General features: G+C 38.2%; 1 protein-coding gene across 2 annotated transcripts in view; it reads left to right on the top strand.

Annotated features, from left to right (window-relative positions):
* Positions 1–16,459, top strand: part of NALF1 (NALCN channel auxiliary factor 1) — a 793,889-nt gene that overhangs the window by 98,656 nt on the left and 678,774 nt on the right. The gene's annotated exons all lie outside the window — the stretch shown is intronic.

The raw sequence follows: 16,459 nt of genomic DNA, 5'->3' as shown, positions 1-16,459 counted from the left end.
CAAAGTTCATATACTCAGGGTTTGTATAGGCATTTGGGAGGAGATTTTCAAAGACTCATATGGCAGTTAGGCAAACCAACTGCCAGTGAAAGTTAATGGGTGTTAGGCACCTAACTGCCATTTGTTCCTTTGAAAATTTCCCCCCTTGTTTTTAGAATCAAATCCAATAATTATTATTGAGGAAAAATCCTCAGGAAAAATCCTTGCAAGGAAGTTTTTGCCTGAGTAAGAACTGCAAGATTTTGCCTCAGTCTTTTGGCCTTGGTTTTCCCATCTCTAAAATGAGTGTAATACCAGCCTACTTTGCAAAGCTGGTGTTGTGAGATTAATGAATGACGTAATGTTTGCAAAGCACTTTGAAGCTGTAAAGCATTGTTTAAGTGCTCATTATTATAACTTTGTATGTTTGTCTTTAGTGGTCTTTTACCACCTGCAAAGTGATATGTCCGGTTTACAGTTACCATTGGACGCTATATAAGTGAGTGTACTGCTTTTTGCTATGAAAATATAATTCTGATGTGATGGCCTGTTTTCTAGACTGCATTATCTTCTTGTGCGTACATATTTGAAAGATGGGGAGGAAAGACAGAACGTAACTTCTCACTCTGTTATGCTGCTAAAACTGGTGTGACAGAATGGAGATTTGGGCCTGAACAATGGAATGGCATCAAAAAAAGCTCAGCTATGATGCCCTATATTCCAGCCCCCAATCGTAATGGTATCAAATCAGTTGTTCACTTCTACAAAATAAAAAATGGGGCTGTAAATTCTAACATAGAATTGGAAAGAGAAACAAAGATTGTAAACTTTTAGGGACAGGGATGTCTGTTTCTTCTGTGTTCATTCAGTACTTTGTAGAACAGGGTCCTCATCCATGACTGGGGCTCCTACGTAACATCCAATACAAATAAATTAATAATAACACAAGTAAAGAAAACTCCATCGCATTTTAGAAAATTAGCACCTAAGGCTTAATCCTGCAAATAAATCTTAATTATTGAAGGCAACTGCTTGACTTCATGTAATGGCATATATAATAGTGATCCCTTGAAAATTATATTCTGGCTGTAATAGCAGAGCTCTGATACTGTGGTGATGCATAGTGTTTATGAAGATACATTGAGTGAGATTAGAATGTGAGGAGTGACAATATTGTTCAAGAATTGAATAGAAATTCCTGTGCTTTAAAAAAATAAAGAAATCCAAAAAAGTGCTTATCTGCTTCCTTGTACAGTTAAAGATGGAGTGGCCATTTGTTTAGGAACTTTGTAACTTTTCCATCTTGATAAAGCTGTGAAAATTGTAATCTAAAAGTAACTGTAAATCAATGTAATCTTGTTTTTTATTTTTTAAAAAATTGCACAGTCATAGCAGGCAAGGTGGTAGCTTTTTTTCTCTTGTTTTCAGGACATTTATGCTGACGACTTCAATAGAACATTCTTAACTCTCCAGGCATACGGTGAAGAAACTGCCTGAGACGTTTGATTCATGATGCTTTATAAAACACACTTTTATAAAGGCTATGAATATTTGATCTGACGGATGTGTTTGATGCAGTCTTTGGTAACTTAAAAACTACATTGATCAGAATGAGACTTTTGACACTATTCCAAGGACTTTTTTTTTATTGTTTTTATTTTTATTATCAAAACACAGATCATATTGTGTCATTGATTTTTGCATGTAATAAGGTTGCACCAGTATAATTGAAAGGCAAATTTGGCCCATTGCTCTTAAAACTTAATTTTCTTCTTCCAAAACTATCTAGGCAGACCAGCTGGCTCCAGGCAGCTCTCCTTTAAGTGTAGCAATAGCATTAAACCAATTTAATGTGACAAATGGCAAAAAGCACTTTGCAGAAATTTCATTCAGAGAAAAGAGTGAGTTGGGAAGTTGGGATGGAGGGGGGAATGTTGCAAATGAATATGTTTATGTTTTCATTGCACATATCTACAGCCAAGGTTAGGAGCCAGAGTAAGCAGACAGAAAATTTGGTAAATCTTTAAGTCAAAACATACAGAAATTACTAAAAAGAAAAGGAGTACTTGTGGCACCTTAGAGACTAACCAATTTATTTGAGCATAAGCTTTCGTGAGCTACAGCTCACTCCTGAGGAGGGAGTCTACATAGCCAGATAATCCTGCTGTCAGGGTGCCAATGCCTGAGATGATGGGGCGCCCAGGATTTCCAGGTTTATGGATCTTGGGTAGTAGATAGAATATCCCAGGTCGGGGTTCCAGGGGTGTGTCTGTGTGGATTTGATCTTGTGCTTTTTCAGGAAGTTTCTTGAGCAAATGTTGTAGTTGCTTTTGGTAACTCTCAGTGGGATCAGAGGGTAATGGCTTGTAGAAACTTGTGTTGGAGAGCTGCCGAGCAGCCTCTTGTTCATATTCCGACCTATTCATGATGACAACAGCACCTCCTTTGTCAGCCTTTTTGATTATGATGTCAGAGTTGTTTCTGAGGCTGTGGATGGCATTGTGTTCCGCATGGCTGAGGTTATGGGGCAAGTGATGCTGCTTTTCCACAATTTCAGCCCGTGCACGTCGGCGGAAGCACTCTATGTAGAAGTCCAGTCTGCTGTTTCGACCTTCAGGAGGAGTCCACCTAGAATCCCTCTTTCTGTAGTGTTGGTACAGAACCACTCTTTCTGTAGTGTTGGTACAGAACCACTAACCCAGGAACTTATCCTTGCAACAAAGCCCGTTGCCAATTGTGCCCACATATCTATTCAGGGGACATCATCACAGGGCCTAATAACATCAGCCACACTATCAGAGGCTCGTTCACCTGCACATCCACCAATGTGATATATGCCATCATGTGCCAGCAATGCCCCTCTGCCATGTACATTGGTCAAACTGGACAGTCTCTACGTAAAAGAATAAATGGACACAAATCAGATGTCAAGAATTATAACATTCATAAACCAGTCGGAGAACACTTCAATCTCTCTGGTCACGCAATCACAGACATGAAGGTCGCTATCTTAAAACAAAAAAACTTCAAATCCAGACTCCAGCGAGAAACTGCTGAATTGGAATTCATTTGCAAATTGGATACTATTAATTTAGGCTTAAATAGAGACTGGGAGTGGCTAAGTCATTATGCAAGGTAGCCTGTTTCCTCTTGTTTTTTCCTACCCCCCCCTCCAAGATGTTCTGGTTTAACTTGGATTTAAACTTGAAGAGTGGTCAGTTTGGATGAGCTATTACCAGCAGGAGAGTGAGTTTGTGTGTGTATGGGGGTGGGGGGGATGTGAGAAAACCTGGATTTGTGCAGGAAATAGCCCAACTTGATTGTCATGCACATTGTGTAAAGAGTTGTCACTTTGGATGGGCTATCACCAGCAGGAGAGTGAATTTGTGTGGGGGGGTGGAGGGTGAGAAAACCTGGATTTGTGCTGGAAATGGCCCACCTGATGATCACTTTTGATAAGCTATTACCAGCAAGACAGTGGGGTGGGAGGAGGTATTGTTTCATATTCTCTGTGTATATATAAAGTCTGCTGCAGTTTCCACGATATGCATCTGATGAAGTGAGCTGTAGCTCACGAAAGCTTATGCTCAAATAAATTGGTTAGTCTCTAAGGTGCCACAAGTACTCCTTTTCTTTTTGCGAATACAGACTAACACGGCTGTTACTCTGAAACAGAAATTACTGTCTTTCAGTGTCACAAAGATCTCAGATTAAGATCCATTCTGACTCAAGTGAGTGTTATGCTGGCAATTTAGGGTACACTTTTAGTTATTCTCTGACAGGATGTTAATTGTCAACCTTTCATCTCTAGGAAAATCTCTTGAAGAATGGACTCTACTGAACTAATGAACTTAATTTCTTAGCGACAGCTGCTAAGGTGCTGCCAAACCCATCTGTTTTATTACCTTTTCATTGCATTTTCTTGTTGTTCCTTACATATAAGAGAAGAACCATATCAAAGCATTCCCTGTGACTCCATTATAATTGCACCCTCTGTTAGTAATTGCTCATCCATTCAAAAAGTTAGCTGCAATATTTTGAAACAAATTGACATCATTCTACTGCAGTTAATCTACCATTCAGGAAGGCATAGCAGGGTATGTTTTATTGCTGTGCTTTCAATGTATGGGTACTTCAGAAAGAATATTAGCTTTGGAGGCAGTGTTTGAATATTGTAATGAAGTCATTATACCTAACAGACTGTAATTTTTATATTTCAGTTGATACCAAGTAGCCCTGTTTTATAATACTTTTTCTTTAATGTTGGGATTATGAATGTCTTAATATTTCATTACATGTTGCACACTTTTGTCATTACTCTACATTAAAGTTCTGAAAGTCTATTATATGGAAATGATAGAAATACTTAAAGACCTTTAACAGACAGACTGACAGCTTCTATGGAAACACTAATAGTGATACATTGTGCAAATCAATTTCTTTGAAATGTGATGGTAATGTTTGTGTAGGCTAGCTTTCTTTAATGTGTTGCATGTCAGGAAAATGTTGTGTATTGCTAGATTTTAAAGGTAGACGGATACATAATGTCCTCTTCGTAGCAGGGCATTTTTCAAATGATAAGACTCCCACAGAATGTAAAAAAGAGTAGTTTAAAAGTTATGCTACAAGGGATGGCTAGAAATATCAAGAAGTAGTAAAGGTTTGCCTTCATCTTATTATTTAGGAGCATTTGACTTTTTGGGAGGATGTAAAGAGTGGGTAAATATTGACAAATGAATATAAATTATGCTATCTGGCAAAATTATTAATATGTAGCATTTTGACAGTTAAGGAAAAGCATTTGAAAAATATTTTCTACCAAATAATCATTTTAAAGTGAAGGCAGTTTAAACATTAGATCCTTCCTGGTTCTGCTGCAGGCACTCATGGTCTAAGTGTAATAAGAGTCTGTTTGTAGTTTTGACTTAATGTAATAGGATGCTGTCAAGGCTAGCAGAGTAAAAATTACACTCGCCAAATTTGTTTTGGTTTGCAGGCAGGCACAAACACTTTGCACCATTTTTGTGCTACTCCAGCTTTCTTTGTTTTTTTGAGCAGTCAGGGCATGGATGTTCATGAGATTTGTTCTCACAGGGACGAAGCAGGCTGTTTGAGCAGGATGAGGGAGGAAGTATGAGTGTCAAAAGTTGTGATTTTTCCCTAAACCCCAAAACCTACTACTTCTCTCCTCAAAGAACAAAACACGGGAAAACTCAAGCAAACCCACTGTTTTTTATTAAATGAATCAAAAATCACATACTAGTCAAATCACTTGATAAGCATATTTTTTCTCACACATAAAAGGATCACACATAACAAATAAAAATCTTGTTACTCTGTAAGTAGAAGACAGCAATAGTTCCTGGTAATTAGGCCCAGACAGTCTTTTTTGTGTCTGCCCTTAGATACATTGTTACTACCTATTTGCCAGCACTTAACCCATTACGAAGTTTTAACCAGATAAATGCAATTGTGAGGGCAATACACTCAACTGATGCTGCCATAGTTGATCTGGAGTGCAGGACTCTTTAAAATTAACAAACGGAGTTCAACTGTCAGATTAGCACTGTGACTTTGATAGTACCGTTAGCAGCCTGTACTGTGTCTCTCATATTTTACATTTTATTTTTGTTGTTGAAGCAAATGGCAAAGCCTTTCTTGTCATGCTCTTCTCTGCATTCTTGGATGACATCTTCTCAAGTAGGATGCAGTGTTCTGCAGTTTTGCTTTTCAGCTATATAAGTAAGAACATGTCCTGGCCCCAATACTTTTAAATCTATACACCACGGATATACCAGCGATGGAGTCAAGGAAATTCGTGTATGTGGATGATGTTGCCCTAGCTGTTCATCATACAAGCCTCCATACCATCAGCTGCACCCTAACCCAAGAGCTTAACACAATGGCTGATTATTTCCAATGCTGGAAACTTAGACCTAATCCAAAAAAACCCCATGGTAACTGCTTTTCATCTGAACAATAAAAATGGCTAATACTAAACTTGATGTGCAGTTCTGCGGTGAGAGGATCAGTCATGAAGCTAATCCAAAGTATCTTGGCTTTACACGGGACCGGAGTTTGACCTTTCAACAACAGCTTGAGAACACCCATCGTAAGGTCAGGTATCGTGTTGTGCTTACCAGAAAATTGGCTGGAACATCATGGGGCTCCAGTCCACAGACCTTACAAACCACAACAATTGCCTTGGTATATTCTGAAGCTGAATATTGTGCACCAGTGAGGTCTCCTAGCAGTCACACTAAACTCCTTGACACTCAATTCAATAATGCTTTGTGCATGACGTTGGGATGCTCAAATCGACTCCAGGTGACTGGCTCCCGGTTCTATCGCACATCCAGCCTCCACAGATTAGAAGAGCTGCTCAACATCTTGCTTTCTTAATCATGTCAATGCAAATATGAGGATCCCACCGCACCATGACCTGCAGTACCCGCCAAAGATGAGATAAAAATCCTGCAACCCTCTATGGAACCATATCAATATCCTTACACGCAACTTTGATGCTGATGCTCAATGAAGAGTCACATGGAGCACTTCGACCACTCAAAACAAACAGCTTGTTGTGATCCTCTTGAGGAACCACCGGCTTTTGATTTATGTCAGACAGACAGGTGCAGATTGAATTACATCAGGCCATCTCATGGGGAAAATGAAGTAAACATCTGTATGCAACTGTGGTCACCAGGCACAAACAATAAAGCACATCATATCTGAATGTCCCCTTTGTTCTTTTGCCAGGAGCCTGAAGGACATTCACCAGCTCGCTGCTGCAGAAATGTGATGGCTATCAAACTTAGATATAAATGTGTAGTTCAGGGATTGGCAATGTTTGGCACGTGGCCCGCCAGGGTAAGCCCCCTGGCAGGCCGGGACGGTTTGTTTACCTGCCGCGTCTGCAGGTTCGGCCGATTGCAGCTCCCACTGGCCACGGGCTGCAGGAAGCCTCAGCCAGCACATCCCTTGCCCCGCGCCACTTCCCGCAGCCCGCATTGGCATGGAGCTGTGAACCGTGGCCAGTGGGAGCTGTGATCAGCCGAACCTGCGGGCACAACAGGTAAACAAACCGGCCCGGCCTGCCAGGGAACTTACCCTGGCGGGCCGCGTGCCAAACATTGCCGATCCCTGGTGTAGTTGTTGCTACCAAGCCATATGAAAGAAGAAGTAGGAGCAGATTTTTTCCCCCTCCATGGACACTCTTCGCAATTATTGTGTCACTTTTTTCCTGATCAAAAACCATTTTGCATTAATATAAATGTTGATTCTTTTAATTTGATTCCCCTCCCCCTGCCTCTTTCTTCACTAGTCTTTTAATGGATCTCTGAGTCTGAAGGAATATATCCCGGGCAATCATTTCTTTAAACTGTTCATTATGTGAAAGTGCTCATGTTAGTATAAAAGATGGATGCATGTTCAAGTCATTTTATTTCAATTGTTATGGCATAATCATTGGTTGGCTTTTGCTGTTTTTCGGTGTTGAAGATGAGCAGAGATGGCTCCTGAACGCCTCTGATGCTGAAGATTTTCTGGAAGGCGGACTCAAATTGTCATTGTGGCTGTTTTGATGAGTCATCTGAAGTCTTACTTGTAGAATTATCACTGCTCAGTGTACTTCCACTAAATAGTCAAAGTTTCATTCAACTTGATCCTGAAGGATCCAATTTTTTTTGCATTGTCTGACATGAGCAAAATCTTTTATCATGTTAACTCCTGTTTACATTTAACTTAAAAATGATCCATTATCCTTATTTTAGTTGCCTAAAATTACCTTCAGCTTTAGGCATGCTGAGTCACATAAATTTTTTCAGAGAATGCTGGTGATCACAAAACACTATGTCATTTGTAGTATTAATCAGCAGCTTTCACATTTGATATAGTTTGAATGAGAAACAACTTCCTAGTAAATTCAGGACTGATAAGACTGGAATATAAGATGAACTAGCTAACTTTATATAAAATCATGCTATCAGATGTCCTGCACAGCTTCCAAAAGTGTATAGATTCTAACAAAGTCCTATCAGTTCACAACTCCATTCACACCCTGCTCTGCAACATCCATTTAATGCCAGCTCATACTAATACACTAGCCACACTTGCTCTCCTATCACCATTAATCCATTCCCTTTCCTCTCTTGGTTCCTTGCATTGGCATAACAAGAATCTTGAATAACTGTTCTAAAATGTTAAGAAGGAAGTGATTAGCTCAAGTTTTCTTCGCAGATTCAAATAAGAATCACGAGTTTCTAGTACCAAAAAAATTCAAATATGTGCTATGTTAATGTCAATACTTCAGAGTGAAAAAAGTTTAAAAAAAAAATCCTGGTAAAATCCACTGGCTTGTTTTTGTTTGTTTTGATAGTGGGTTGTTGTTGTTTTTTTCAGAAAAAAGAAAAGTTTTTTATTATTTATTTTTATTATTCATTTTTATTTATTATTTATATCATCTTCTAATGATTAAACAAAAATTTTGGATTTATAAACTTTTGCAAACTTTTTCTTTAAACTTGCTGTCAGCTCAAAGAAAGCAATGTTCTACCAATATGATTCCACTCCATCTTTCATATCAGCCTTAATCTACTAGGTTTAATCCTCTTGTTGTTAGGGTATGAAAAATATGACACCTATCAATAGCTGCTTCACCTCACATAGGCCCTGATTCAGAAAGCATCCCTACTCATGAATGTACTTACTCATGGGACTAAAGTTAAGCTCATGCTTAAGTGAGTTCGTCAGTAGGGATGGACTCAAATTTATGCTTAAATGCTTTCCTGAGTTGGTTCCTTAGAAGGCAAACCTCTGCATTCTGTGTTGTTGTTGTTGTCAGAGGAAGCTTTAGATTGGTCTTCAGTATAGACCTCCTTTAGTAGAACTCATTGTAGTAATGTAGTCTGGATCAGAAATTTCTCACTATTTTTTTGTTTGTTTGTTTTCACACCTTCTTTTGAAACATCTCCTGTTTGTGGTTTGTATTACCGTAGTGCCGAGGAGCCCTAGTCATGGACCAGGATCACATTGTTCTAGGCACTGTACAAAAACAACTGGTCACTGTCAGAGACAGGATATTGGAATAGAAAGTCTACAGGTCTTATCAGATATGCTAAATCCTCTGTTCCTATGTATGAATATCAGGAAAAACATTAAGTGTGAGGTAAGTTAGATTCTACAGTAGTCTTCAAAGGCAGAAGACATATTTATTGACGCAAGCTGCAACTAGACTGAAAGCCCATCATAATAAGCACTGTACAAGGATGAAGTGGCAGGTGGTCATTCCCTGCCCCAGCAAACTTATCTAAATATACAAGACAGATAAGGGTAGAAGAAAATTAGCAGTAATAGTATCCTTGTTTTACAGACGGAGAATTTAAGCACAGCGAAATTAAATGATGTGTAAGATCACAAGGAAAGTCTGTGGTTGAATCAGGAACCCAACCCAGACCTCTTGAGTATGGCTTTGGTGGCCAAACGAACAAAAAAGTTCGCTTATGATCAAACAAAACTTTTAAAATTTCTCAGTGAAATGAAAAAGTTAAAAAAATACTTGGTTGGTCTCCTTTTGGGGGCTTTAAAATGCTTTTTAAAATGTTTCAAAATAAGATATAGGGGAATTCTGAAATAAAACATCTTTCCTAAATGACTAGTTGAAATGCTTCATTTCAGCAATGCCAAAATAAACTAGTGTTTTGACACTTCTGATTTTTTTTGTAACCATAAATTCACAACTAGTTTGTTGCCCTGAAACTGCATTTTTTAAGTGAAAAATCTATTTGCATGAAAACTTTTGCCTAGCTTTTCTCTTGAGTTCTAGCCCATTTCCTTTACCTCAAAGATCATTCTTCCCCTCTCTTCACACTTAAAACAAGACTGAATGAACACATTGGTAAATACACTGTAAAGAACAGTCCCTCCTGGGAAAGAGATATGTTAGATTATCTAAAAGGTCTTTTCCATCTTTAACTCTTATGATTCTACAACCATGTATCCAAAACATCCAGCTCAGTTCTTAAATCCTGGTTTAAGGAGAAACCATTCTAAATTGTCCTTCTCTCTCAACTGCTACAGCAGAATTTTTTCCCCAGTGTCTCAAAATGTGCTCTACCTTTTTAATCTTTAAATCAAACAATCAAATCAATCTAGTTATTGCTTAGGCCATGTCTACATTACAGATACTATAGCAGCATAGCTATTGTTCCATAGCTGTGTTACATAGCCCTGTAGTAAAGACACAGCCTACCGTGACAAAAGGGTTTTTTTCATCCCTGGAACTCAACCTCCCAATGACAGTAGCTAGTTTGATGGAAGCATTCTTCTGTTGACCTAGCTAGATTGACACTGGCATTCAGGAATGTGGATTTTTCATGCCCCTGAGTGCCATAGCTTTTTCATCTTAAATTTTAAATGTAGACCTGGCCCTAGTGATCTGCATTTGCCCAGAAATGCCCATGCTTTTAAATAATTTCCTCTTGTTTTCATGTGAACTTTTTGACCTAGGTCTATATCTCGTCCTCCACCAAATTTTTATGATCTGCAAAACTGCTCCTGCATTTATGCATGTGGAAAATTGCACATGGTTTGAAAGTAATGTGGATGACTAATTCTATGTCAGTGTCTGGATTTCTACTCACACAAACAGTTTTCTACGTTTTGCTCCTTGTGGCCTGCATTTTTTTCTTTTTAAAATTGAGCCCTCTGGATTTAAGTACATGATCCACTTTTGTACACATATGCGATAGGGAAGTGGTATTTTACAGTGGGAGCAGATTCAGAGAGAGAGGCTAAAGGTCATATTTACAAAGGTCTTTAGCCACCTAAAAATTCTGATAGGTGCCTACCGGGGTTTGCAAAAGTATCTGAGCAGGTTAGATTCCTAAACTCCTGTTTACTTAATTGCTTTGTAAATCCCACTTAGGCACCTAAATACCTTTTGTATATCTGGCCCTGTGTGATTTGCCCAGGGTGACACAGGACGTCTGTGGCAGAGCAGGGCGTTGAACTTCGGTCTCTGTTTTTAGTGTAGATAGATGAAATTGAAACAGGATGTATCGACTTCAGATTTTTCTTTTTCTATTCCCTGTAGTTTCTGTGATGATTTTTCTTATGATAGGAGGCCCATTTTGGGCTGGTGACTGTTACATTTTTTTTCTCTGAGCAGGATTGTAAACTAATATGAGGTTTCTTTAAAAGTTGTATTAATTTTAAAGAATTTGCAATGACTGCAAAACCCTTTCAAATGAAACTCTGTAGTTGTGATAAATTAAAAAAAAATACACTCAAAGCTGGCTAATCTGTTTGCTTTATCCAAGTTTGGATACCTGAATTTATAATATACTGTGTAGGAGTGAGTGACTTGATAATCTGAAGTCCCAATAGAAATAGATTGAGATTAACGAAGTCTGACTCACAGATGTATTACTAATTAGAAAAATTTAAAGCTGGGGATGGGGGGAAGAGAAGACAATCCTACATTACAGCATTGAAACTTTAATTGTTGTTTTGAAAGTAGATACAAGAATTAAGAGATAAAAGCAGACTCCTGCATGCGTATTGACTAGCGACAACAAATTTTACTTTAGTGCAGTTGAATAATTAGGATTGATTGAAATGACTCAGGATTCCACTTCTGTGCTAGCAATATTGTAAATAAAAAGGCAAAATGTTTTTATTTGGATTTGTTAGCTCAATCTGAGCAGTATTTGCTAGACCTCAGTGCAGGCTCTTGCTCCTCACCATTTTACCGTGGCAAGTTCCTGTTAGAAACCAATATTTCATTCCACACAGTGGAAAGGGTTGTAGGAAAGGCTTCTTGCCATATTTCAGTGTTAGAAAATATGGACTTATAGTGGCCAAGCATCTTTCATGTAGATGGTCCTGGGCATACCTTAACACTGAGCATTGACTGCTGTTCAGCTTGATGTGAATTGACAAGTGGTCTGCCTATGGAAGAGTATATATTAGTCTTTTCCTTGTTTGTGTGTTCAATCCACTTTACCTTATTTTCAGTAAAATTAAATAAATGAATAAGCCTTTAACTAGAGCCCATCTATTATTGGTAGAGGGTGGGAGGGGGAGAAAGGGTGCTGGCCTGTTAACGAGAGGAGATTGTTATAATTTCCTTCTCAACTCTTTATTGAAAGATTCTCATGACTACGACCTCTGAGTAGCAAATATTTTACAAACCTATCAAGTGCACTCTGTGTAAGGATTAGTGCAAAATGAATATCTTCCTATACAGTCTTGATTTTGGCAATGCCTCTTTGCTGTGCTTCTCTAAAACATTTCAACTATAAGTAGAATTACTATTGTCTTGAAATTAGCTACCCTGGTTAGTTAATAATTTGTAGTGCTGTCAATTAATCACAGCTAACTCAAGCGATTAACTCAAAACAAATTAAATCAATTTTTAAAAATGGCAATTAATTGCAGTTTGAATTAGATTGTTAATAATAGAATACCATTGAAATGTCATATTTTGAATATTTTTCTACATTTTCAAATATATTGATTTCAATTACAACATGGAAAACAAAAACAACAAGGAGTCTGGTGGCACCTTAAAGACTAAAGATTTATTTGAGCATAAGCTTTCGTGGGTAAAAACCTCACTTCTTCAGATGTCTGTGCAAAAAGAAGAGTAACACTCCTATGCAGAAACTACAAAACCTGAACCACCAAAAAAGAAAATAAACCTTTGTTGGTGGCATCCGAGTCAGATGAACATGCATCAGCCCGCACTACTTGGATTGTTATTGAGCAGAAACCATTATCAGAATGGAAGCTTGTCCTCTGGAACAAGGTGAACCACAGATTTAGTCCTGAGGGACCATACACCAATGGAGCATTAGCATCGCAAAGCAGAACTCTACCATATCCCTTCCAATCCAAGTAGGTTGGAGAATGGGATGGATATGTGGCTCAGGAGCTGCTCAGAGGACTTCAGCTTGCCATCTACAGTTAGAGTATGGCCATCTAATCAATACAAAGAAACAGAATTGTAAACCAGAATTTGGCCCAGTTTGTATGAAGAGAGTTGGACTTTTCATAATTTGAGTGGCTGGAATAAAATATTCATGACTAGTTTATCCAAATTCTTTCCGTCAGTTGGCTAATGAACTTCATAAATACAATAGAATTTCAGAGTTATGAACACCTTGGGAATGGAGGTTGTTCGTAACTCTGAAATGTTCATGACTCTGAACAAAATGTTATGGATGTTCTTTAAAAAGTTTACAACTGAACATTGACTTAATACAGCTTTGAAACTTTACTATGCAGAAGAAAAATGCTGCTTTCCCTTTATTTTTTTAAAAATAGATTACATTTAACACAGTACTGTACTGTATTTGGCCGGGGGTGGGGCAGGGAGGATGGATTTTTAATAGTGACCATTGTATGTTATACAAATCAACATTAAAAACAACAACAACCTAAAAACTACAACACAACATCACTACACAGAAAGCTGGACCATTAATGTTTCACCGTGTAGTCTTAATTTCAGGGAATCCTTGTGTGCACAGTGCTCATACTTAAAATCTAACAGACGTATTGGAGTATAAGGTTTTGTGGGTGAATACCCACTTTGTCGGAAGTGGGTATTCGCCCATGAAAGCTTATGCTCATAGAATCATAGAATCATAGAATATCAGGGTTAGGAGGGACCTCAGGAGGTCATCTAGTCCAACCCCCTTGCTCAAAAGCAGTACCCATACCCAATTAAATCATCCAATACGTCTGTTAGTCTATAAGGTGCCACAGGACTCTTTGCTGCTTTTACAGATCCAGACTAACATGGCTACCCCACTGATACTTAAAATGTTTTTTACTGGTTTGAGAGAGATTTCCTATATACACAGGGTTTATCTGCAGAATTGATAATCTCTCAAATTGGTAGAAATGTATTAGGTGAACACTGTAAAGTCTGTATTTACTTTAGTGTAAGAGATTAACTCAGCCCATAGAGAGCTGTAGGGGCGAATTCAGCTCTGATGGAATGCTAGTGAAGTCAGTTTGTTTGCTCCCTCTTACTCTAGGTCTGAATTTGCCTGTAATCTTCAGTTTGGTCACTAAGGAAGAATGTTTTCAACTTTTTTTTTCTTATGGTAGTGGAAGGGAATATATTGTACAAACAAAATAATTGCACTGGAAAACATGGACTATATCTTTGTATGTCATCCTTTCTTTTTAGGAATGGGATGTGAGAATCTGAGAGGATTTAAAAGCTTTTTAGTCGAAATGGAGCCAAATTCTCTCCTGTTACACCGGAGAAACTTCTGGTGATTTCAGTTGGCACATGGTCTAAATATTACTGTTGATAAACTAAGATCCCCAGTTTAATCATAAACAAAAGTAATGGAAGTCAGCTGTTACTAGTGGGTTGGTTCTGTGAAAGACAAATTATGTTTACTTAGTGGGCCTTTTCAGTCACACCATTCAATTTAAACTCGCCACAAAAAATACCTACTCAACTACGGTAGAATATTTTGTTCACTGAAAATAAGGGAGTACTAACTATGCGTCTCCTATGTTAGTAGATCACTTGAAACATTACATTTAGTATATTCTGACAGCTTTTACTTTTGATTAATCTAGTCTTACGTAAGGAAGGAATACTAAAATCTATTAAAACAGTATTAAAATGATGCTAAAAGAATTATCAGAAGTTTTTCTGGTTTATATAATGCAAGGACTTTTATTAGTACAATTTTATATTCAGCTGATAGAGGCAAGGGTCTTGTGGAAAAATATTGTTATCATGTAACTAAAGACTGTATCATGATGCATACACACAAGGAAGGGAGCAATTTAGATTGTACAGGCAACCTTAAATGTAGCATTCCCTAATTTTTGAGTGCTTGTCTGTGTAACCATAATGTTTTTAACATAGTTTTGGGATGAATATGTATTAAAATTGAATATTCACAAGCACTAATACCCTGATAGCTATCCTTTCACAAAGGTTTCTTACAGTAAGAATGTAAAGAATTTGAAAGTGAAGAGGGGCACAGAGGAGAAGAGGGAATACACAGAGAATGGCGGTGAGAAAGGAGGGTGCATTGGGTATGTTGAAAAGAGAGAAGGAAGGTTATAGTATTTTTATAATGGAAATGAGTTTTTAAAAACCTGGAAAGTGGTATTTATAGGAATTATAGAAAGAATTAAGTTCAGCAACACATTGATACTCCAACGCATACATATAGATAGTGGATGCCTCAGGGAAATTGGTGAGGGAGGGTAAAATTCCTAAAAGCGCCTAAGTGACTTAGGTTACTAAATCTCATTTTCAGAAGTGACTTTAGGTCCTTAGGAGCCTACATCTCAATGAAAGTTGCTTTTGAAAGTTTTACCCACAATTAGAGCTGTGCAGAGAAAGATAATTCTATTTCACGGAGGATTTTGATATTTTAAAATTAGTTTCATTCCAATTTGGGGAAAAAAATCTAAAACTTTTGGAATTCTTTGCATAAGGGAATGGAGCCCCATCCCTGAGGCACACCATCTGGTGGGCGGCCCTAGCTGCCAAGGAGCCACTGATCTGAGAGCTTGATGGCTATGGCTTCCAGGCTTCCGGCTCCCCATCATCCCACTTGGCAGGCTGGTGAGGAGCCAGATGGGCAAGCTGGCAGGCAGAGTTCTGTCAGGCCCCTGTTTGTGTTCCATCAAAACCTTTTGTAGTGATAAACACCCATTTTTTCATGGTTTGTGTGTATAAAATCATCTTCTGTATTTTCCACAGTATTCATCCGATGAAGTGAGCTGTAGCTCACGAAAGATTATGCTCAAATAAATTGGTTAGTCTCTAAGGTGCCACAATTACTCCTTTTCTTTTTGCGAATACAGACTAACACGGCTGTTACTCTGAAACCTATCAAAAGTTGAGTGGAACCAAAGTGTCTCTAGAGTATTTTTATGAATTGACATTTTCTGATGGAAAAATGTTCTGTTTTGAGATTTTCTAATCAGCTATACCCACAATTCCTTCTGGCTAGTTAGCGGTCATAACTTCAGAATGAAGTGGTAAACTATGAGTAGTGCCAAGATTGACCCTATTTGGTAAGCCAAATCTCAGATATAGCCATACTATTTGCACAGAGGCCAAAGAGTGAATAGGCAATGGGTCATGGTCTCGCGCCTAAGATGTAGGTCCTCCAGAATAGTTCAGCAGCATGTTGATGTTGTGGTAGCAGGAAGATGGCACTGCTACTGCCCATGCTGTACATGTTCTGTAGAAAAACAGATTTCATTTTTCTGGGCAATCATTTACAGCAGAGATGTAGCCTGATCTGTGAAGAAGGCTTCATGTGTGATAAAGGGATTTGCCAAAATTTGATTGGACTGGGAAATGAATGAACAAATAAAAAACATGCACAGACCAAGTTGGCTGTAACGAAAGCTCAGTGTAACCATGGCAATCTAAAAGTGTTTTCTTTTATGGTTTGCTTAGTTAGGGTTGGATTAGAAAAAGGAG

Source organism: Lepidochelys kempii, chromosome 1, assembly GCF_965140265.1.
Source record: "Lepidochelys kempii isolate rLepKem1 chromosome 1, rLepKem1.hap2, whole genome shotgun sequence".
NCBI classification, from domain to species: Eukaryota; Metazoa; Chordata; order Testudines; family Cheloniidae; genus Lepidochelys; species Lepidochelys kempii.
Note: the sequence above shows the minus strand (reverse complement) of the source record. Positions and strands in the feature narration are given on the sequence as shown.